The sequence below is a fragment of the Sceloporus undulatus genome, chromosome 3 (genome assembly GCF_019175285.1).
Source record: "Sceloporus undulatus isolate JIND9_A2432 ecotype Alabama chromosome 3, SceUnd_v1.1, whole genome shotgun sequence".
Classification (NCBI taxonomy): Eukaryota; Metazoa; Chordata; class Lepidosauria; order Squamata; family Phrynosomatidae; genus Sceloporus; species Sceloporus undulatus.
In genome coordinates, this window is record NC_056524.1 from 98,527,113 (window position 1) to 98,550,850 (window position 23,738).

Below are 23,738 nucleotides of genomic sequence, written 5' to 3' on the forward strand. Positions count from 1 at the left end.
CAGTTCAATCTTCCCATACAGACAAAAACAATAGCAAACCAAATTATCATGATGAATAACCAATGACCAAGATAAAGTACGGCATTAGTTGTAACAAATACAGGAATCTGAAATATTTGCATTATTAAAACTCTGCAACTAACTCGTCCTCTTCGGAGGACTTGAATATAAACTCTAGTCACAGCTGAAATTTATCTTGTGATAAGTCCATACAGTTGGGCTGTTATAAGAACAGCTAAGGAGCGAGTTGTAATAGGAACACAGCAAGAAAAGGGGCTTAGTCGAAGACACGAAGAATTAAATGTGAAAGTAAGAATGTGATAGAGGAGGGGGATCAATTGATGAAGGCCATCAAAGAGAACAAATTAGCTCAGATCCACTCAGTGGGAGAGTTACATTTCACTGGTTCTTTTTTCCAGCTCATGGTCAGCTAGATAACTTCACAGCTGAGGATTGCTCTTGGCTACCTCAAATTATTCAGCAATCGGAGTAAATGTTTATTTAAATAAATTGTTACAAGAAACCATGATAAAAATGCTCTAATTGGGATTCTACAAGGCCTACCCATTAGATTACCGTAGTCAGTAGCCTAACTTGAGTCAAACCAGAAAACATCTAGTCTCAAAAGTTACTTAACAATGTATGTATTACAGTTATAGTTCCAAGAACACCCAGATAGCCACGATAATTAGAAAAAAACCCATCATTTCTCAAAGACAGCCAAACAGTTACTTTTATTTATTTTAAACCATTACATTTGCGCTGGCCGTGGAAAAAATACATTGTCTCTCATGCAGCTTATCCTTCACCTCAGCATTGGGGATTGGAGAATCTGCCATTAGCCATGACTACTAGATTTTTCTGCCAAGGATGCACCCTCATAATACTTCTCCTATAGCTGCATGACATTGGCACCTTAGATGTAGAATTTTACAATATATCATATAATAATGGTTGTGATTAACATAAAAGAAAAGATATATTACTCATGTGTGCAAAATGTGTACAAGTGTTTATTAAAGTACTTGTAGAAAAATGCATATTATTTGCTATATTTTGCCATCAAACTCCACTATGTGAAAAAAAAATCCAAAAGAAATACTCTGCAAATGACAAAGTAAAAAAGAGCACCTTCTGATGAAACACATGCAGGGTGACTATGGGCCCGTACAGACAGGCCAAAATAAAGCTGCTTGGTCTCTTTGGAGGATGCTATTTAAATGATGCATGTGCCCAAAGAGACCAGTAGCCACGCCAAAGCCACACTCCAGTCCAAGGACTGAAGCGCAGCTTTGGCGTATCTTTCTGGCCTCTTACGATGCGTGTGTCATAAACAGCATACCTCAAAGTGACCCGAAGCAGCTTATTTTGGCCTGTCTGTATGGCCCTGTGCTTTTCACCTCAGTCACTATCAGAAACTACTGCATGAACAGGAGGTGCACTAACCTGTGATAGTCTGAATAGTGTGTGTGGAGACAATAGGCAGATAGAACCTTGGCAGTAGACAATGAGAGCGAATTAGGAAAAGGTGGAGGCTGCCCCAGAAGGTGAGTAAATAAGGGGAGGAGCGGTTTGAAGTGGTTGATGTTTATTGCGCTCAGAGCGGGGAGGAGCAGTTGAGCTAGGTTTGGCTACGTGAGGGGCATTAGAACATTAGGACCCAAGAAAGGGACGAAGAGTGTCCTAAATATATTGTTGTAGTGTCCTGTGGGAGACATAGTGTTTGGTGACAGTGAGTCACAGGTAAACCAGAAGGTATTAGATATAAAGTTTAATAAAGGTTCTGTGAGAACTTAGTCTGTAAGGAAACACATATAATGCTATGAAGAAACAATACTATGGCCTGTTACAGACAGCCAACAATAAAGCTGCTTCGAGTCACAGTGGAGGTAGGGTGTTTCAATGATGCATGCATCTAAGAGTCCAGAAGTTGCACCAAACCCGCTCCAGGGCTTTGTGTGGCTTCTGGACTCTTAGGATCATCATCATTGAAACACCATACCTCCACGTGACTCGAAGCAGCTTTTTTGGCTGTCTGTAACAGGCCAAAGACAAGCTAAAAAAAACATTAAACGCGTAACTAATAAAGTATTTATACATCATAGCCATTGTGAAACAGCATCCACTAAAAGAGATACGTATTCAGCCTGACTGCAAATACATTTCTTACTTTGGTTTAACAAGCAGCTGTCGAAGTGATTTGAAAAACACATTAAAAAACACTACCCACATCGAGAAATCTTTTTGGTTGGGACACATTAGATAGTGAGTGTGTGGCTGTCAAAGAATAATGATGCCAACTGAAGAAAAAAATGAAACCCAGAGGCATCTAAAGAGAATATCATGCAGGAGATACAGAGTCCCATTTCAAGTCTCAGCAAAGAATTGGTGGGATAGTGGCCATCATTTTCACATAACGGTGGCAGCAGTGGGATCAAAAAAACCCTTGGGCTGCCATTCAAGAAAGTAGTGGGGTGGGTGAACATCACATTCACATATGATTGGGGGTGGGGGGGATCAAAAGACCCATTGGGTTGTTATCAGAGAAGTAGTTGGGTGAATGTCATCTTCACAATGTGATAATTCCATTTAGTGAAGCCTCCATCCCACACTATAGAAGTAATTTTAAAGATACAGTTACATAACAAAATAGTGGTGTTCTTCCTTGTTAAGCTATGATCAGATATCAACTTATCAGCGATATAGTCCTACAATAATATTATTTTGCAACTAGGATTTCCAGGCTCTGGATCTTGTATGAATTTATGCATTTACTTGCTTTCAGTCACCACCAGGTATAATGAAGCCAAGTATTAAAGTTTTTCACCTTTTGATCTCTGCCAACCTTAGTGATAAAAGATTTAGGCATAACTTGGACAAAATATAAGTCATCTCCACCTGAATCAATAAGCATTAGAATTTTAGAAGTTCTTATTGTCCTGAAAAGCTATTTTATAGATATTTGTGGATGCTAATTTCTTAATTTCTGAACCAAGGTGGGAAACTGTGGCAGGTCCAGGGGATCATTTTAGCTTTGGGATCCATGGGGTGGGAGTGGGGACAATGGACTTCCAAGCAAAAACTAAAATCCAAGCGGTGGTAAGCCCACTCCTGGTTTTCAATAAAAGGTCTTTTTTGACATTAAATAGCACAGGGAAGCTTTGAAACTTATTCAAAAGGAAAATGTTGTTCCTGAGGCTTCAAGAGGCAGAATTCATCCCCTTTTTAGATATCCCTAAAAGGTCACTCTGGATATTCTGAAGCTGTTAAGGGCCCACAAAAAAAAAATCCTAGGGGGAAACACATGTGGCCCCAGGCCACATTTTGCAATCTCTTAACGGAACTAATTATAACCCAAATCTATTGGGTTGAGTGTAGTCTTCCAGCTTAGCTCAGTTTTTAAGAAATTCAGATTGATTGCCACCTGAGGGGAACCTCTCTCTCTCTCCTCTCTTCTCACACACACACATATTCAAGGAATGCATGAGTGGATATGCACAATGAGTCCAGGAACCATGCAGCCAGCATCAGAATACTCCAAGGGCCATACTTCCAATAACAGCACTCAGCTGAATGAGTGGGAAAACTCCCACAAAAACTGAGAAACCCCAATTTTGTTGATATCCCTACAGGAAAGTGTTACAGGCAAGAATTGTGAATGCCAAGACAATGATGAGCATGGCAGAAAAGGATGTTGAAATTTGGGGCCTAGCATAGTAACGTGTTTGCCTGTTCTATGAAGGATCCTAAATGGAGTTCAAGGAATATCCCCCCCCCAGACAGACTCATTGGCGCCTGGTGGCTTCTATGTCAGGGGTGCAGTGTATGCACTAGAGGTTTATTGTAGATTTCAAAGGAGGTATCCAAAGGGCTGAAAGATTATTACTCCTCTACAGTCTGTCAATACACCAACACTATATGGAAGCCCCTAGCCATGACTGCAGTGAACCAGTATGATACGAGCAGTAATTCATCAACATTGGAAGGCCAGAAGTTTCCCCTTCTTCTATAAAGGAGTGTAAGGAGCATAAAGACAATTAAATGCAGAGTGGTTTACAAATTGACATCATCTGTTTGTATTACAGAGAATTTCAGCAAGTTGTCTGGCAAACATAGCAAAAAAGTGCAGCGAATGTTCTTCTGTTCCAAGGTGACAGTTGAAAATGCTGAAATGCTCTAGCTAATAACAGTTGAAAACTAGGGTTGGCCTTTCCCCTTCTACTTTGAGAGTCAAGATAGGACTACCAATATGGTTTCTTATGAAAGGAGGTAGTGGTTTACAATTCTGTGAAATTTCTTTTCTCTCTCCCCCTGCCTTACTTCTAGCTTTGATACGAATTAAAATGGACTTCAAATGTTACCTTTGGATTGTAACTCCCAGAACCTCCAGCTTGTCTGGCCAGCTGAGTGATACTGGGAGTGCCACCAATGTGCTGAAATTTAATGCCCCCCCCCATAGTTTCTCAACACCTGGGATAGCTTTTTGAAGTTCCTAGAAGGTATTCACTTCCTCAATGATATAGAAACTCCAGTCACCAGTTAAACAACCAGGAGTGGTTTTAAACAAATGTTTAAACAAGAAAGTTTGGAGCATTAAAAAAAAACTAACCCTATTCCCATGCATTACATCAGTGATTCTCAAACTTTGGTCCTTCAATGTTTTGGAGTTTGGTCAAGCTGGCTGGGGCTTCTAGGAGTTGGAGTCCAAAACACTAGAGGACCAAGTCTGGGAACAACGCAATACAACTATAATTATTCCCTCCCCCCTGCATTGTTTGTCACCTCTCCTGGCATATTAATTTACTTTCACCTTATATTGCATTTAAGGTTTATCTTAACCCCCTCCCTCACCACATTCAGAAAATCACCTGTCCTGCTCTAGTCAGCAAGTGGCCCAGGAGCAGGTGGCTGGCTGGAGTACATCAACTGCCAGCTCTTAATCCAATCCAGATGAGTCATAGGATAGCCAAACAAGATGAAGGGATAAGAAGTAGTCATCAGCCAGTCCAGAAATTGTTACAGCATCAGAGACCCAAAGAGTAGCAAGGAATAAACAGAATAATCAAAATGCAGCTAGTCCAGGTCAAGAAAGTGCAAGTACCAAAGAGTGCTGCCAATCACCTAGATAAGACAGCTGCAAGCAACAGAGCAGCTGGTAAACTTCTGGGAGCTTTATAGGTACTGTTTCCAGACAATGAGTGCTTAATTAATCAGATCACCGTAATAGCACAATATCTCATTCTCTTACATCTATAAGAAAGGATGGTGGCATGCCTTAGCACCTCAGTGTCTACAACCTACACTGGGAGCGGCTCTCTCACTGCCTATCACACCCCCCACTCAGCTCCCAGACTCAGAGAGCACCATCAAATCAAGCTGTAAATTCCTGGTAATCTCACTCTTTGTCTCATCATCAAACTCCAGAGGATGATTATGACATGCGCAACAAAAAAATTGGATTACTAGACCCAGCGTCCTAGTATATGCAAACTATCCAGACTTCACTATTTCCAATGTTTGCTTTCAAGAAAGAAACTCTGTGTTTGGGTACAGCAAATGGCTGGCTTCATATGGCTGGCTATATGGTGTGTGTGTGTTTAACACATTGTCTTGTGCTTCTTTGTCATTTCTCACAGATGATAGGCAAAAGCCATCATTTGTATTTTTGAAGATGTTCTTCAGCTCCTTTCACATTCATTCTCCACTGCACTCATTGTGGCTTTCTTTGGTAATTGTTTCATGCAGGCTTTATTCCATACACAAGAAATCTGAACTATTCCTTGATTCATATTACATCTTCTTATTTTCCAGCCAGTTACCCATCTTACTGATCAGTGCACTCACCTTGTCTTTGTCCTATGAATCTTAACATCATCCAGACAACATTAAAACAGTGGCTTCCAAAATTGTCAGAGACACAACCTTTAAAGGCTATACCTTCCAATATTTCACAGATGAGAAATATGTAGGGAGGCACTTCTGCTTGTAACAGTATGTTTTACATAAAAGCCATTGAAATCCTGCTGTTCTTTTGGGAGGCTCAGGTCACAACACATTGCTCTCTTCCATCCTCACCAACTTTTACCTTCATGACAAAATCAGTGGACTGCTGGCATAAAGTCACCCTGTGAGCTGCAGGTTCAGCGGGTATTGAATGCTTATCTCCCAGAACTAAATTCATCCCTATACAACTACACTATTGACCCTGCTCATCCACTAAACAATCTCTGCTGGTACCGTGGTCAGTACTCTCCTACTCTGCTACAGAGGCTCTCTTCTGCATGCTTTATGTGTTGTAAAACACATATTATACATCCAGCCTTGTGAGCAGGGAAGGTATGACAATCCTTTGTTAAATTTTATTTATTTCAGTGTTTTTATTTCCACTCTGTCTCAACAACAACAAAAATAGGCACTTACAAGGAAAACTAAAACAAGTTAAAATAGTTTACCATGATAAAAAAATTAAATAGACTAAGAACACATTGACAACAAATGTGATATAATGATATGGGTATTGGACTACAACTCTGGAGACCAGGTTCGAATCCCAACTCAGCCATGCAAACCCATGGGTGATCATGGGCAAGTCACACTCCCTCAGCCTCAGAGGAAGGCAAAGACAAACCACCTTTGAACAAATCTTGCCAAGAAAACCCTGTGATAGCTTCAGATTAGGGTCTCCATAAGCTGGAAGTGACTTGAAGGCACACACCAACAAAGAACACATTAAATATAAAAACAAGACTGACTTAAACATTAACACAGTTTTAAACTATGTACTTTAGTATTTGAGATAAATCAGTGAGGTAAAGGCTTTGATGCCAAGGTTTTACTTGGCACCTAAATGAAATCATTGTTGATTCTAATTGGACTACCAAGGTGACTATAGCTGATAAGTCCCTTTCCCATGTCCCCATACAATGTACTGCCCCTCTCCTGGCAGACCTGAATTCTCAGGCAGTCACATATACTGCATTTTGCGCTAGGTGCAATTTCTCAGTTATCTTCAAGGGCACCTCCAAGTAAAGTACATGACTATGGACTATTGTTGCTAAGTAATCTCTGTCCAGGACAGGCCATAGTTGATACACCACTCTCAGCCACAGAGTCCCACCCTGCAGTGATTAATCCCAAGGTATTAATCTGCTTCTTTGGGGGAGTACAACCTCATCCAGGAAAGGTTGCTCACCTAATTTCAAGATGGGAGAACCACCAATTCATAGTGCAGATGGTGCACTGGACACTTGCCTAGACTCTTACCTTGACTGTGATAAGTGTCGTGTCAAATTCTGAGAGAATGTCAACAAAGTACCTGGCAAACATTTCACAGCAGGTGGGTGTTGGTTTCATTTCTGATCTCTCCTGACTTGTACCCAAAAAGGCTTCTCACACTTGGAAAAATCTTCCTGGGTGGGAAGTTGAGGAAGGAATCCTACTAGCATAATATGATTATTATTTTTTTTTTGACTGCCTCACTGTTGCATAATAGGCAAACAGGTTTACTGATTTCCACTTACATTCCTTCTGAAACCTACACCACCTGGACTCTAGCCATCATCCATCCCGTTTCATTGCCTGCAGGTCTTCTGTAAACCAAAGTGAATTGCCAGCCCCACAGCACTGTGATTGTATTGATGGACCCATCCATCTCACATTCCATAGTGAGACCAAGGCCTTGAACAAATTGCCAGCCTGGTCAGCTGGACAATACCACAGTGTATTCAAAAATCCTTCAGGTTCTATAGATCTTCAGGGCTGATGAAGACGTTAATAGCTCTCCACCCTTGCTGAGAGGATCTACTACACCAAACTAAACTTTACAAGGAAAACATTTTACCAGGGCAGTGAAACACAATGCAGTGTTTCACAGTGTTGTTGAAACATCCCTAAAATCAGATCATCCTTCATTTGTCCAGCAGCAAAATTCAGATCCAGGATATATCCAGCTTCATGCATTGGACCTTGCTAGAAAGTCCAAAGGTTGTCATGAAGTCCTAAACCAGCCATGTCAAGACAGCTTTGGCATAGACGTTGAAGTCTCCCAAACTCACAGTCCTAACATTCTTCAACACCCTTTGAGATAACCTCAGACATCTCAGGCAAAGAGATATCTGGACAGCAGGGTGGGCAGTACAGCTCAGTGTTCAGAGACAGCAGTGTTCTGTCTCTTTGGCCTAGTACAAGCTCTCACAATTGGTCCCTGGGTAGATGGGTTTCCTTTTAGGGTAGGTAGAATTCTTATGAATGACGGTAATTCCTTCCCTTCCCCAGCCTTCTAACCTAGGTTTTTGCTGCACTGAATATCTGGGTGGACAAAGCTGGGAGAGATCAATTCCACCAACCTATCCATACCAATCTCTGTAGTACACACCAAGGTGGTCCCTTCATCCACAACCAAGTCTTGAACTGTGTATTTTTAAGAGACTGATCTGGCATTCAGGAGCAGCAACAACAGGAGAGAGGGTGCACTGACATAGCAACCTGAATCTTGAGGGATGGGAGAGGACTAAAACATAGGATAGATCTCAAGTATGTATCCTGCCTTTCCCTCAGCTCTTCAGGGCAAGCTCCAGCCCCCTTTCTTGGAGCATAAAACTACCAATTAAGTGCCCCTCAGTGCCACTTGGAGTAGCATTAGGGGTATCAACAACCTCCAAACATTTGGCCATCCACCTCAAACTGATAAAACCCTCAGAAATCAACCAAAACTCGGTCAATAAACCTGGACGTTTAAACTGAAAGTAGACTTTCAGTCACATCTAGGTGCAATTTAAGTGGAAAATTTGTAACTGCAGCATGCCATAGGAGTGAGGGACAATGCCCTCTTTACTGCTGTTACCCTTCCCTGATTTAGGAATAGATTCACTGCCCACATGATTAATAGCTCTTAATCCAGACACATGGCAATTCAGGGTTATTGTTTATCCTCCTGAGAGAGGTCCCTTTTTCAGGACTTCCTTTAAACTCTTTAGCAATGAGTTTAAATTGAATGTCAAGCAATCCAGGATGAGAGTACAAACCTTCAAGCTAAAGAACAGAAAGAAAATTAACTTCAGTTTCCAATTGGGTGTATTTGTTCAAGAAAGGAATGCCTCAAGAGAGGAATTCTGAAGTAGCCTGTTGCTTTTAAAACAAAAGGAAACATGGAATTAACCAGCAAAAACATAGCAATCATGAACCTAAAACCTAAGAATAACCCTTGAAATCAGCTTTGGGAAAGAGAGAAACAGCTGGGGGGCACACTCTGAATTTCACTGCATGGAAGAGCTTGTTCTTGACTCTTTGCCAGACAATTTTGCAAACAAAGCTAATTCTGTAGAGAGCAGAAACTCCCACTTAGTTCACACTGATAGGCAATAGCCTCAAAGGACTTGGACCATGCATCAGTCAGGTGATTCCTGCATATATACTTATACTGGGTGAAATTTTGACCTCAATGCAGTCTTTAAAAATACAGTAGCTAACTGGCAGTCATACTATGTGGTCTTAAGGCACAAAGACCAAAGACTGCCATATTCTATTCTTAATTGTCATATATTCCACAAAGATTAGTGTTGGACTGTTTTTGTTTTGTTTTATTTTGTTTTTGTCAGCTCAGCATTCATTAGGGGGCAATGAGGATGGGATCCAAGTGATGTTATGGACTTTTGTATTTACTAGAGAAATCTTGGTAATATATGGTAATGTATGTAATGTATAATAAATGTAGAAATAAAGTAGTTTGACAGACCAAACTCAGGCCAGTTTAGATGAGGCGCGACAGATGGGAGCTATTTCATTAGAGTCAGTCATGATTTAGAATGGTTAAATACAAATTTTACATTGAACTTTTGTTCAATAAATTATTTGTATTATACACTTATGCTTGTGAGAACACCACATAAGGGTTATTGGAGTGCATAGGATCAAACACATGGTGTCTGTGGTTACAGCATTTGTTCAGGGGTGGTGGTGTGCAGCGGTGAGATTGGATGAATAAAGTCTTGGACAGAAACCATGAGGTTCTAGAAGGCATTCACATTTGGTGCCATAGCAGAGGGATAAATGGAGATGTTCACATTTGGTGGAAGTGGTGTGACAGGTGGATGACCCTCACAACCCACTACAAAGACTCTGGAAGGAGAGAATGTTACCTTGTATTTTAGGAGATGTTAGTCTAAAATGCTGGGTCCCAAACTTTGGTTCTCCAGGTATTTTATTCCCAGAAGACCTATACCCAGAAGACATGGCCAGCTTGGTCAACAGTCAGTGATTTTGGGAGCTAGAGTCCAACAAAACATCTGGAGGACCAAAGTTGGGGAAGCACTGGTCTACAATATTGTGTGATTCCCTTCTCATCAGGTTTTCACTATAATTTTTCAAATATCCTTTCATTTTTGGTTTTAATGGGCACAAGCAATTAGTATACCTTTGTGCACTGGAAGGACAAGTTTTATTAAAATTTTAGTGTTTAGTAATTTTAGTTCTTTTGTGCATGACCATTGTTTGATAAATGTAAATGATACACTAAGGCTAATTTTATTTTGCATTTTGTATGTATTCTGTATTATATTTCCATGTACTAAATTGTAACAATAAAGTTACCATTATAATACACCATACTGGAGTGATACTTTTGCTTTAAATGCACCACTACTTATTCTGAGAGGCTACAAGGGATAAGCTGAAATGGACTTGAAATCTAAAGAAAATGATAATTTCTTGAAAGCATATCAGTATCTAAACAAAGAAATTCAGATCTAGGAAGATAAGCAGAGGCAGACGGTGTGGCATTAAAAAGCAATAGGCAAGCTGCATACCTTAATGATCTCAACTCCTGCACTTATTAGAAAATGTTACACACACTGCTAGTAGCAGTGTCTATCTCTGGAATTACAAAGAGCCAGCCTGATGCATCTAAAATACATTTTAATGTTCCTGCCATCTCCTTGTTTCTCTGCTTAATATTTGATTGGGTCTATATATAAGTATTCATTTTAGGATAACAATTTCCAATCAGTTTGGCTGAAACCTTTCTATTACAGACACAATTGTCTGATTTTATCACTTCTGTTTATCTGAACTGTGTAGGTTGCTTTATCAAGTTGTTGCAGGTCTGGATTGAAAACTATGATATTTTTTGTCTTGTGTGGGTGTTGATGTCAGGGTTATCAGATTCACCAGCTAATTTGTACATAACATTTGTTCAATCACCCCAAAATTGTCCTTGAAATGAAAGAGATACAGGTACTTTAGCACAGTGTATTATTAAAGTGCATTATTATATTGAACTCCTCAACATCAGTACCAAGAAAATTAAAGGAATGCCTGTTACAAAAGATGAGGAAAATTAAATTAGCTCTTTCTACATCCTGAGGACAGTTATGATATATTGAATTGTTTGAGAATTAGCAGTCAAGATTTAATAGGACTGCAGTATTTATGCACAAGGGAGCAGTGTTAATGGTGTGCACTCAGTCTTAACTTTATCATTTTCTTACTTGATTGTTTATTCATGCACCCTTCACAATCCATTTGTGTAGCTATTTGTCTGTAATAAGAAACAAATGTTGAGGATTAGAAAACTGCTTGTTAAGACTTTCATCTACTACTCCATAAAGTGAGTTTATGGGCTTAAACATAATATTCACAGTAGCAAATATATCTATTGTCCTCTGTATGGGGAACTCTGTTGTTGTTGTTGTTATTGCTGCTGCTGCTGTTAGGTGCCCTTGAGTTAGCTCCAACCCATGATGACTCTGTGGATGAGACATCTACAAGAATCCCTATCTTCCACTGTCTTGCCCAGATCCTGCAAGCCCTTGTCCATAATGCCCCTGAGTGAGTCTATCCATCTGGTCTGTGGTCTTCCTCTTGTTCTTCTACCCTCTACCTTTCCTAGCATTATTATTTTTTCTAGTGATCCATGCCTTCCCATTATGCGTCCAAAGTACGATAATTTCAACTTGATCATTTTAGCTTCCAGGGAATGCTCTAGTCCAGTGATGGTGAACCTTTTAGAGGCCGAGTGCCCAAAGTGCAACCCAAAACCCACTTATTTATTGCAAAGTGCCATGTCCCTCTGGCTTTCTAGTAACAAACTCTGGCAAACTCTGTCCTGGGGCGACAGCACATGTGCCCTCAGAGAGGGCTCTGAGTGCCACCCTTGGCACAAGTGCCATAGGTTCGCCATCACTGCTCTAGTCTGATCTATTCAAGAATCCATTTGGAACTCTGTACTATTACTGAAATTGTTTGAGTTCATGGTGTTAAAATTTCTTAGGAAAATCAGCAAACAATTTAGGTGACTAAAATGTTGACCATCCCAGCCTTGCTGTGGTCATCCTTATTAAGAAGTAACTTTCTTAATTCCTTATTCACAGCTGCTACAACAGGGTAATTTTGATAATGCAAGGAGGCATAATCCAAGGAAAAGTGTTTCCCCTGCTATTGCCAGTGACATGCATACTCCCTCCTGCTGATGTGCTATTTTTCTTCAGTATTCTATAACAGAATATGCAATATCTCACATCATGAAGCCACATCAAAGAAAGAGTAAGAATAGGAAACATTATTCATGTGCTTACTCTGGTATCTTCTAGAGAGAAATGGGATGTGTGGCTGTCACTTGAACTGTCGGCATTAAAAAGGAAAAGAAAAGAAAGTAAGAGCGGTTTGTTCTCAGGCTTCTGGAAGAAAAGGACTGCCGAACCTCACTATAAATGTTACTTCACCATGGTCCTCTTCATAAATGGAATCTAAAATCAACCCACCAGAATACTGAGATTATCCTAATGGCCCTGGTTTTGTGTGCCAGAGGTGCAGAGTGGTATATAAATTCAGCATCTTTTTTCTATTATGTTGCCATAATTTTGGAACACTGTTGCAAAGGAGCTCCATCTGATTCCCACTGCTGCTCAACTTTCAACAGGTATTGAAGGTGCTTTATTTCAGAAGACTGTTTTTCCCCTTTTGGCAAAATAATCTGAATGCTGTGCTTGCTGCTTATGTGTTTTTATCTTGTTGTTTACTATTTTCAAAAGGATAATATATTAATAAGTGAACAAGCAAGCTGAAAAGGTCAAGAAAATGTAGGCTGTGAGAAAAGCTGTCAGAAAAAGTCTTTGTTTAAAAAAGTGAAAACCCTAATGGATTAATGGATCAGAAAATTTCTTGGGGCTGACCATAAATTTAAGGATTGCTAGAGGTTGTTTGCCTATGGCTGCCTGGAATCTCAAAATATTGTTGTATCTGAAGAGCAAATGTAATCCAGGAGAAAAAAATGCATCAACATTTAACTGAATACGATATCGTGCAGCCTATGTTATGATTCATAGTAAAACCCTGGAAGGATTACTAATGAAAAAAACAATGTCCAAGGGTGTTCATAATTGATGGCCTTTTTCCAGATCAAGCTGACATCATCATAAGCCCTTTATTCTTACATTTAACAGATATAGCAATAGTTACAATTCTGTGTGCTAAGTTATGCAGAAGTCACTTTATATTTTTAAAGTGAATTAAAATCTGATAAGAAAAATAAATGTCACGTATATGTCAATTCTCTCTATTTCCCTCAGCTTGAAACACATACTTCATTGTTTTTGTAGACTATAAAAATGTCCAGAAATGTAGCATGACTCACTTTTACAGGTCAAGGGGTCCTGTAGCTAGTCTCCTAGGTTACAGTGGTTCTTAGATACCAAAACATGAAGAAACTGGATTATTCTGAAAGTGACTAGATAATATTTCAACCCGGGGACCAGAAACATCAAGCCTCAAAGCAACAAGACTTACAATGAAATCCTAGGAATGTTTATTCAGAAGTTTCAGAGTTCGGCATGTCTACCTTCTATGATTGCACACGAAAGCAAGGTTCTCTAATTTATTATTACTATTGTAACAAGTCTTTGTTCATAGCTCTGTCAGGTTGTAAGCAATTTGGCTGTTGTTTTCTGCTGTGTTTTGGTGCCATTATCACAACAGATGGCTGGTGTGCAGTACGGCAGACACCAGCAGCATCAAGAGATACCATGTGCCAATGGAGTCACATTTGGCCACTTCTGTAGCAGATTTTGACATGGCATCTCCATCTGTGTCACTCAGAATACCTGGACACTTTCATCAGATGGAAACTGTTATACACTTTCTAGTTGTGCATATTTGGAGCATATTTTCGCACTCCTCTAATGGTGTGATCCAAATCAAATCATTTGCACTTTCCGCGTTCACTTGTTCCAACATCAGTTGTAAAGCAAAGCTGGTAGATTCCTGCCCTTGAACATTCTTGATAACTGAGAGGTTATGGCTAGCTTTTTCACTGCTCTCTAGTTTTGACTGCTATTTGCCTTTATATAAATGTGCTAACTGACCCAATTAATAGTGCAGAAGGCACATTGCCTTGTATTTCAGAGAATTAGACTCTGGTGATTCATTTCACATTCATGCCAAGACATGTTTGTGCTGTTCTGGAAGTGTGAAATGACCTTACACTGAGTGTAAATTGCATTTACCATAGATTCATGTTAAAGAAAACCAACATATATAAACCAAGGTTTTAGAGTGAAGGAAGGGAGTACCAACAGAGGTATTTCCTCTTGTTTATGGCTGTGATGTTTCCCTTCATAAATGAAACTCTTGTTGATTTTTCCCTTTGGACTTTCTCTATACTCACAGACTGAGCTCCCCCTTTGTTCAAATCAGATTGGATTGAAAATAAGCCAAGCTTGCCTGGCCCAAAAAAAGATTGGAAACAACCAATTGCTAGTTACACGAATCATATATAAGATCAAAAAGGTTTACTATTTAATATATCAATTTCAGACCAATTGACATCCCTCCTGTACACTACTTTCTAAACATAAAGCAGTGCTTCCCAGCATTGTTGAAGCATAAAGCATAAACATTTCTCCATTGTGGGAGAAGCTGGAGGAAACCAGAAGGAATCACCATCAGGATGATATGAAAACCGTTAAATTAATATGCCTGTAGCTGCAGCTTTGTTGGCTCCAATGTAAACCACTCTCAAAGAAGGGCCAAACATCTGACCAGGAGGACACAATTCAACACTCCTCATCCTACCCCACAGTGACAAACACCATTCAGCCATTGTACTCTACAAACAACCAGGACAGAACATACCTAGGAGACTCTCTGGAGTTTCCCTGTATCACTGCTTGAGAGCAATGTCTGACAAATAATTAACTTGTCTATAGCCTGTTAACTTTTGAGGTTTGTGTGTGTAAGACTTCAGGTTGCCTATCAACTTATGGTGACCTCATAACTTCATAAGGTTTGCTTAGGCAAGGAATACTCAAGGGTGGTTTTGTCAGTCCCTTCCTCTGAAATATACACTACAACACAACAAAATAATGTAGGAACTAACATCAATGGCCTTGGGACAATGACATAGTAACACATTACTCACCTTAGTAAAGTAGTCAAAGAGATTGCTCTCTTTTTCTTTGTTTCATGCTACACAGCAGAAGCAGCGCTTGAAAATAACATGATACTTGCAATTATTATTTTTCTTTTGCTAATATATAATTTATTTATTTTACAAACTGGCTCTTTCTACCAATGAGTACTGCTGCTCATCAGTTGTAACTCATGAATAACATGCCACAAGAGATGTGCAACAAATTACTTTAAAAAAAATACAGTGGGATCTTGTTATCCTCTGGGGTTTGGTTTCAGGATCCCCCATGGATAACAAAATCTGTGGATGCTCAAGTCCCATTAAATATAATGGCAAAGCAAAATGGTGTCCCTTATTTAAAATGGAAAATCAAGGTTTGCTATATGGAATTTATATTTCTTTTGAATATTTTCAAGCCGTGGATACTTGAATCTATGGATTAAAAATCCGTGGATAAGGAGGGTTGACTGTATTATCAATGTTGATGTAGTAGCTTTTTCAAAAGTATCTCCAAAGTCTGCCCCACATTGTGATGTGCTGAATGGACTCTCTTCTGTTTCCCTCTAGTGGGAACAAATCACTGAGTGAGGATGTAGAGAAGGTCTTCCCTGTGCTGGCAACCTAACTGTGGAATTCCTTCCCCTGGAAGTCCTAAATGGCACCAACATTGATTTCATTTCTGCACCAAATAAAAACTTGCCTTTTTATTAAAACTTTTCTGGGGACTAATGATCTTATACAAATCTGTACATAGCATGCTCACACACATTTTTAGACAACTTTAACTTTTTAAATTCAATTCATTAAATTATTAAATTATCCACTGTGTTTTCAGATTTTGCATCATTTCAAACACACACACACACACACACACACACACACACACACACACACACAGAGCATACCTCTCCACAGAGAAGCCTTGAAATATGTGTATTGAAGATGATAGAGAGCATGTCCAAAATGAATTTTGCACTACAATGGTCTTCTTTGGTTTTTCAGGGGAGCTGTTTCATTTATTTTAAAATGGATATTCGTGATGTTCTCATGTATACTGGATTAGTGGTCTCAGAGCCCGTGGCCAGTAAAATGAATGAATAGGAATGAATGGAATACCCTTTGGAAGGTAGGTAAGAGATGCTGTATAATGAAAGTCTGATAAATGTGATGACTATTCTTTGAAGAACTGCTTGCCTTCCTGAGATTGATGAAATCTCAGTATGGTGGAACTCATTTATTGTTATTGTTCACTTTATGAACACTAAACTGAAGTTATGGATTTTGTTAACCCCAGTGGTCAGATTTGGTCATTATAGTTGTCTCATCTGAGGAAGTAGACTGTAGTCTATGAAAGCTCCTGCTGCCCACTTGTTTCTTTCAGTTAGTCTCATAGGTGCTACAAGATCTCTCTACATAATGATTCTACAGACTAACACAGCTATATCTTTGAAATCTATCACTTCATAATTGTGTAACCAATAAATTTATTTATGTATATTTTATACAATGTGTTTGGTCTCAAAATGAAATAGTGTAAATTTGTATTCCCCACTCTGTGTTAAGATTATATATTGTTAGATTACATGGATTCAGTGTACTTATGACCATGAGCATTACAGGTTAAGTACAGTGCATGAAAATGCCACCATATATTAAGTGAAAGAGATAAATAGTATTTGTACTAACTTGAAGGTCATGCATTTTTATTGCTGTCCCAATTAATGAAGAAAGTCTTTGTATAATATTTCCCCTTTCAGTAGAACCTTTCCCTCCTCCCCCAGAAAGGGGCAGCTTATTCATCATCAGTGACTTCAAGAAAAATGCATAATATATCACATAATTTGCTTCCTCATTCCACAAGAGTAAAATCTATTTTACACAGAGGGAAAGCTACTGCTGAACTCCATTTCTGAGCTATGTTCTCAAACTATTTATAGCTGCACGCGGTAATCTGTGTGGCTTCTGTCTCTATAGAAACTATTGATAAAAAGAGGCTCTTCTTTCTTTCTTTCTTTCTTTCTTTCTTTCTTCATTTTAAAGCAGCCAAGAAGATTGTTTTCATGTTTCCTTTGTTCCATCATATGCAGCCTAAACAGCACTCAGAAATAACAAGTTATAAGTAGTTATTTATTTGAAAAAAATGGGCTATACAGATTGCCCCTAAGGGGCGGTAGGAAGCTGCCCCTTTCCTGGCTGGATCAGGGCCATGGCAACCTCACTCTGGGGCCCCAGTCTGGCCTCTGGATGATGCAAAAAGGAGCTACAAAAAGCGACTCCTTTTTGTGCACTTCAAGGGGCGCCATAGCTGCAGCGGCACAGGTCTATTGTGCCCCTTCAGGGCTACATCATTTGGACGCAGTGCTGGAGGTGCGTCATGATGGCTCACACTGTCTGGAGTGGTGCGTGCCATGATGGAGAGGAGTTAGGGCAAGCGTTGTCAGGACGCTGAGCCCTGACTCTGCCCAAAGACATGCACAAAGTGCAGGTCTGTACAGGCCCAAACTCTTTTTCCTGTTAATGAAGGTTTAATTATACCACATTATGAATGTAACAATGATGATTACATTATGATTATACCACATTATGATTGTAAGAATTGTAACTTTGGACCAGAGGTAGGAGCCACATGGTCTAGACAGTGTGGGCTCTAAGACCCAGAAGCCAAGCTGCAGTCCAACACCATCTGGAGGTCCATGTAGTTTCCCACCTGCTTTCTTCTCCTTCCAGTGTAACTATTTAGTTTATTTTTACCAGGGTGTGGGCTCTCAAAATGAGGAAGGCAGAATATCACATGGTGTAACTGCTGGCTCCTGCTGTGCATAATGCTGTGACCTTGTGCTCTGCTGGAAGTGCTGAGGTGACAAGAGATTGACTTGAGGGGTGTGTGTTTGTGACATCGGTCAGTAGCTTGTGTTATTCAGATTACATACCTGGATCTGCAAGGCAAACAATACTGTGATCAGAAGCCAGAATTAACTGGCTTCAGGCAAGAATCCAAGCTGAGATATGTGATGAGGTGGAGCCAATTTGGAGGGAAATGTGGGATATCAATCAATCAATCAGTCAGTCAGTCAATCAATTTCAAGTTGTACCCATTCCACCTCGGTTCTGCTGGCATAACCTAGCAGAGCTTTGGATCTGGTAGTTCCTTTTATATGGGGTATTTCTGTACAGCCCTCTTTGTATTGCTCTGCTCATTGTAAAAGCTACATGTTTCTCTATGAAAAAAGGAGATGAAAGGCTTGTTGATACTATACCATGATGCTAGTATAAAGATACATTATTTCATTTGAAATACATATCTAAAAATCTATCTATGGTTTGTCTTCAAGGTAATGTAGGCAAGTTCAATACAGAGAGAATATGTCCAAAGGGGAAAAATTATATTCCACATTTTAGCAGTCACAGAGAATACTATGTGAATCGGGCTGTTAATAAAGTTTATATAGAATTGTCTTGGCAAGAAAAACATAAGCAAGATAATGGAAGAGAATTACCAGCCTTATACTGTACTTCCACTCAAGAACTCCACCCTTTCAAGAACATACAACTATATTATGTGAAGCTTCACTAACATTTGAGGAAAATCTGAATCATATGAGACTCTGAACGCTATGAACTGACACTGAAATGATGCATAAATGTTCTTCAGGACAATATTTTTGAAAGAATGGAGACTGATTGAAATCCCACTCTATTTAGTAACTGAAAAACTGTTGCTGAGTTCATAATCAACATCCACTCTTTTCCTTCCATGTTGAAATGCTTTGTGGTTGGAGAGAAATTTTAGAAAGCCGAAAGTCAAAGCAATTGTACTAATGTTCTTCCATCATGTTTAAAGCAATAACTAAGGTTTGAAAGCTTCAGGAGGGAAGAAAAAGCACAAATCTCTTACAGATACAGTAATATGATAATTCCAGGTCAACTCTTTTGGTGTTACAGAATGACTTAATCAAACTGACTTTCACTTAAGCAAAAAGCACAGTATGATTTCATAACTCTCATGCAAGTACTATAAAAGATGATTTGTTGTTCATGATGCATACACATATGCCATCCAGAAATCTTAATAATAACAGTTTGCAATCCCAAGCTCATCTTCTGTGTGTGTGTGTGTGTGTGTGTGTGTGTGTGTGTTTGTGTTCATGTTGCCTGTTGACTTATGGGGACCCCATGAATTTCAGTGTGTTTTCTTAGGTCCAAAACACACTGCAGAAATAATTCAGTCTGAAACTGCTTTAACTGCTCTGGCTCACTGCTAGAGAATCCTGGGAATTTTAGTTTATTGTGGCCCCAGACCTCTGTGACAGAGAAGGCTAAATGTCTCACAAAATTACAGTTCCCAGAATTCCCTACCATTGAGCCAGGGCAGTTAAAGCAGTCTTAAACTGTATTATTTCTGCAGTGCGTTTTGGATCTTAGGCAAGGAATACTCAGAGGTAGTTTTGCCAGTTCTTTCCTCTGAAATATACACTACAGCACACACTACTCCTTAGTGGTCTCCCATTACTCTCAGGTAAATATGTACAGGACTGCAGCAAAACCTCTCTTAACATTATGGCTTATTTTTATTCTTTTTCTGTAAAGTAATTTGTTTAAAATTATTAAATTAAACTTTTAATTTTATTGTTGAAGTATATTTTGTAATCCTTATTCAAAAAGGGTGTTGCAGTACATTATTTAAAAATTAAAGATACAAGGTAGTAGTCTGATACAAGAAAAATAACACAAAATCATGTGGATTTCGTGGATGACTTGTGTTCCTATTGTTTCACCTAGTGCCACATAGACTATGGAAAAAACCTCCATGACAAATAATGAAATAAATATATAGAGTTCCTTAAGGAAACAACTTTGTGGTCCTAGGAGGATGTTCCAAGGATCATAAATTATAACAGATTTCTTCCTTTGCAGGCAGAAAAATGCATGCTCTCAGAGGAGGATATTTGACCTTGTGCCATAGCCTCTCCTAGGCTGAGTCTAGATGGGCCAGAAGCAGACCAGAGTATTCTGGCCCCAGAGCTGCCTCCAACATTGCACCATTATCATGGTCCCATGCTGCTGACTGACTGTTTGCGTATGTTTCTTTCTATGCCCCCTGCCGCTGTCACAAGTCACTTGCTTTGAGGACAGAGGGAGGTGCTCAACATCATTCATATGGCTGGGCACCTTGTTCTGACCTCAGAGTAAGGTGCTTGTGCCAGCAGTCATTGCATCAAGCAGCACAGCAAGGTACAGTATAAACAGCCACCCAACATTGCAATGGAGGGCTCCAGATCTTCCAGGAAGATCCAGAGCAAAAGGTGAGGGGTTTTTTTAACATGTTACAGTACACCCTCCCCTTACTCAGGCATCTGTTCCAGATCCCTCTGCGTAAAGGGAAATCAGCATATGCTTAAGCCCCATAGGAAGTAATGGGGCTCGCACCCATGGTGAGTGACAGGCTCTTCTGGCACGCCCATGTAAAATGCAGGCGCACTATATAAAGGTGATATAATGCAGCTTTGATGCTGAACTGACTTGATGTCATCCTGAGAGTTTGCACCAGAATCAGGGTTTGGGCATCACCCAGACATATCATTGTGAGAACAGAGAAAGCTTTATTTGGCCCATGCTGACAGGGCTTTAATTATCCCATAGAGTTCTGTGGTAGAAGAATTCCTGCATTGAGGAGAGAAAGAAGCATCTCAGGGAATTTTCAGGGAGCTCTAAGCCTCATCACTGAAAAAAGCAAAATTAAGCTTCCTGTCCAATGAGAAGTACAGTTGGCTCTCAGTATCCACTGGGGTTTGGTTACAGAACCCCCCATGGATACCAAAATCTGTGGATACTGAAGCCCCATTATATACAATGGAATATTAAAACAGCCAGGTATAAAATAGTAAAATCAAGGTTTGCTTTTTTGAATTTTTTATATTTTTTGGAATATTTTCAAGCAGTTGATGGTAGAATTTACGGGTAAAGAACCCATGGATATGGAGGGCTGCATACATTTCTCTCCCATTAGCAATAGGAGAAGACGGGGTTTTTTTTGGACAAGTGTGCATGCACACACACTCACACATACCCCCTCAGTCCTCCCTATTGCCCTACTGCTAAAAGCCTAGCAGGACTTAGGATAAATTAAAGGCTCCAATATCAGAGTGTTCTGGCTACAGACACAGGATATCACCCTAATGTAACCTTGCTAATAAGCTGCTGCTGCTACCACCATACATTAAAATAAATAACACTCATATTATTTGACCTTGTTTTCTAGTAGCTTGGTAGATGAAGCATACTGTGTGATTGAACCTCAAGAGTGGCAAGGCTTAAATAAGAATAAAAATAATACATTTATGACATGGATAGATATATGTGGATGGGGTTTAGAAATCCAGCAATAATGTACTGTTGTAAGATAAAATGTTTTGCTTTCAAAATGATTAAGCAATATGAGGATTATTTTATTTAGTTAACTCTATCCTATCTCATTCCCTTTCTTTAATGAACAAGTGCTCATGGAAAAGATAAGGTTTCTCAACTTCAGGCTTATTCTGGCTCCAGTCCTTTTTAGGTTTTCATTGGGCTTACTCTCAAGACAAGCTTTGTTTTCTTCTTCTGGCTGTCCTTCCTCATTTTGTCATTTGTTCTTTATAATCCTCTACTTCAATGTTTATCTCTAGCTGTCTTCACCTTCAACTGCTAGTGTTTTGTGATACAGCTACTTCTGCTGGGCTCAGCCACTTAAGACTCAGTATTCTGCTACTACATGCTGTAACTCACCACCTGGACAACTCAGATGAAGAGGAGAAGGTGGCAGAGGCAGATTACCAGGTAGCTATGGCTCCTGATAGTGGTGCTGTCCAAGCAGATGGGATCTGGCCCTCTCCTAACAGGAGATGGTAGAAACTGGAGATGCTGAAGAGCACACACACATAACAGCAACAAGAGAAGTGCCAACCTCACCAGCAGTTAAATATGAGATACAGTGGACCCTTGTTATACGCTAGGGTTTGGTTCCAAGATCCCCCGTGTATAACAAAATCCATGTATGCTCAAGTCCCATTAAATGTAATGGCATAGCAAAATGGTGTCCCTTATAAAAAAAGGAAAATCAAGGTAACTTTATAATTTTTTGGAACACTTTCAAACCGTGTATGCTTGAATCCATGTATAAAAAATCCGTATATACGAAGGGCCGACTGTACTAATTAACTGAGCCCCAGGTGTTTTGAGATAGTTGGCCAAAATTACCCCACACCTCCACCATGTTTTTGTTGCTCTCAACCACTTTATCTCAAGGTGAAAAAGTGTGTGTGCGTACACAGAAAGAGACACACGAGAACTGAGGGGGGGGAAATCAAGATTTCTAACTTAAAGTATTAAACAAGTGAGGCAACAAGTTTCAGTACTATTTTAAAGGTTAAAGTCAAAGAGGCTAGGGAGGCATTTTTTTAAAGCCCTTCTCTTTTATCTGTGTCTTCTTTTACATTCTGTGGTGTCATTTAATGCAGGAAATAATTTAAATGTGGAAAGGTTTAAAAAGAACTATATTTCCTGGGATCCAACCACTCTTTTTTATTGATTGCAGAAATAAGTCACAATATCAAGGGACCCAGAATAATTGGTGAGCAATTATGGTTCACATTACTCAAGGCTGTACAAGGTACAAGAAAGAAGAGGAAATAATGGGTGTATGAGTCACATGAGCTTGCTGAAATCATATCTGTCTCCTGTAAGAGAAAAGGGTACATATTGATATAGAATTGAATGTCCAGTTTTAAAAGTCAGATGGCTGATGATAGTTATACTCATCTCTGTAGGCCCATTCCAAAGGTACCCAAGCATTACAGTGCCATGTTATTACTTTTTTCAGACATAAAAAAAGAGAACTTTATAGACATTACACGAGGGGAAGAACCAGAAACAAAATAAAAGTCACAATGTTGCATTTATTTGACAATCAATCGGTCAGGAAAATGTGATAGCTGAAAAAGTAACTCGAGGCATTTTGCATGGGCAACACAACTTACTTAAGCTGAAAAGTAGGATTGCCAGGTAAAAAATAACAGGGTAGGGCCTTGTACCTTTAATGTCTGTGTGGCAGAGTAAATTTCAACAGGTGTTGCATGTATAACAAGTAATACCTGCTGAAATTTCCCCTTCTGTAGAAAAGTAAAACACAAACAAGTTTTACTGCTAAAACATAGTGTGGGTCTGAATATTCTCCCCCTTTTTCAGAGCCATTCATGCCATCTGAAAATGAGTGGGTGAGAACAGGGTTGACAATTTTCAGGGGTTGTCTGAAATATAATAATTTCATTCATTCCAACTGTCCTCATTCAGGTAAGGCAGC

At 39.5% G+C, this 23,738-nt stretch overlaps 1 protein-coding gene across 1 annotated transcript in view; it reads right to left on the reverse strand.

Moving 5' to 3' along the window:
- GABRG3 (gamma-aminobutyric acid type A receptor subunit gamma3) overlaps positions 1-23,738 on the reverse strand; it is a 482,481-nt gene that overhangs the window by 244,958 nt on the left and 213,785 nt on the right. The window lies entirely within an intron of this gene.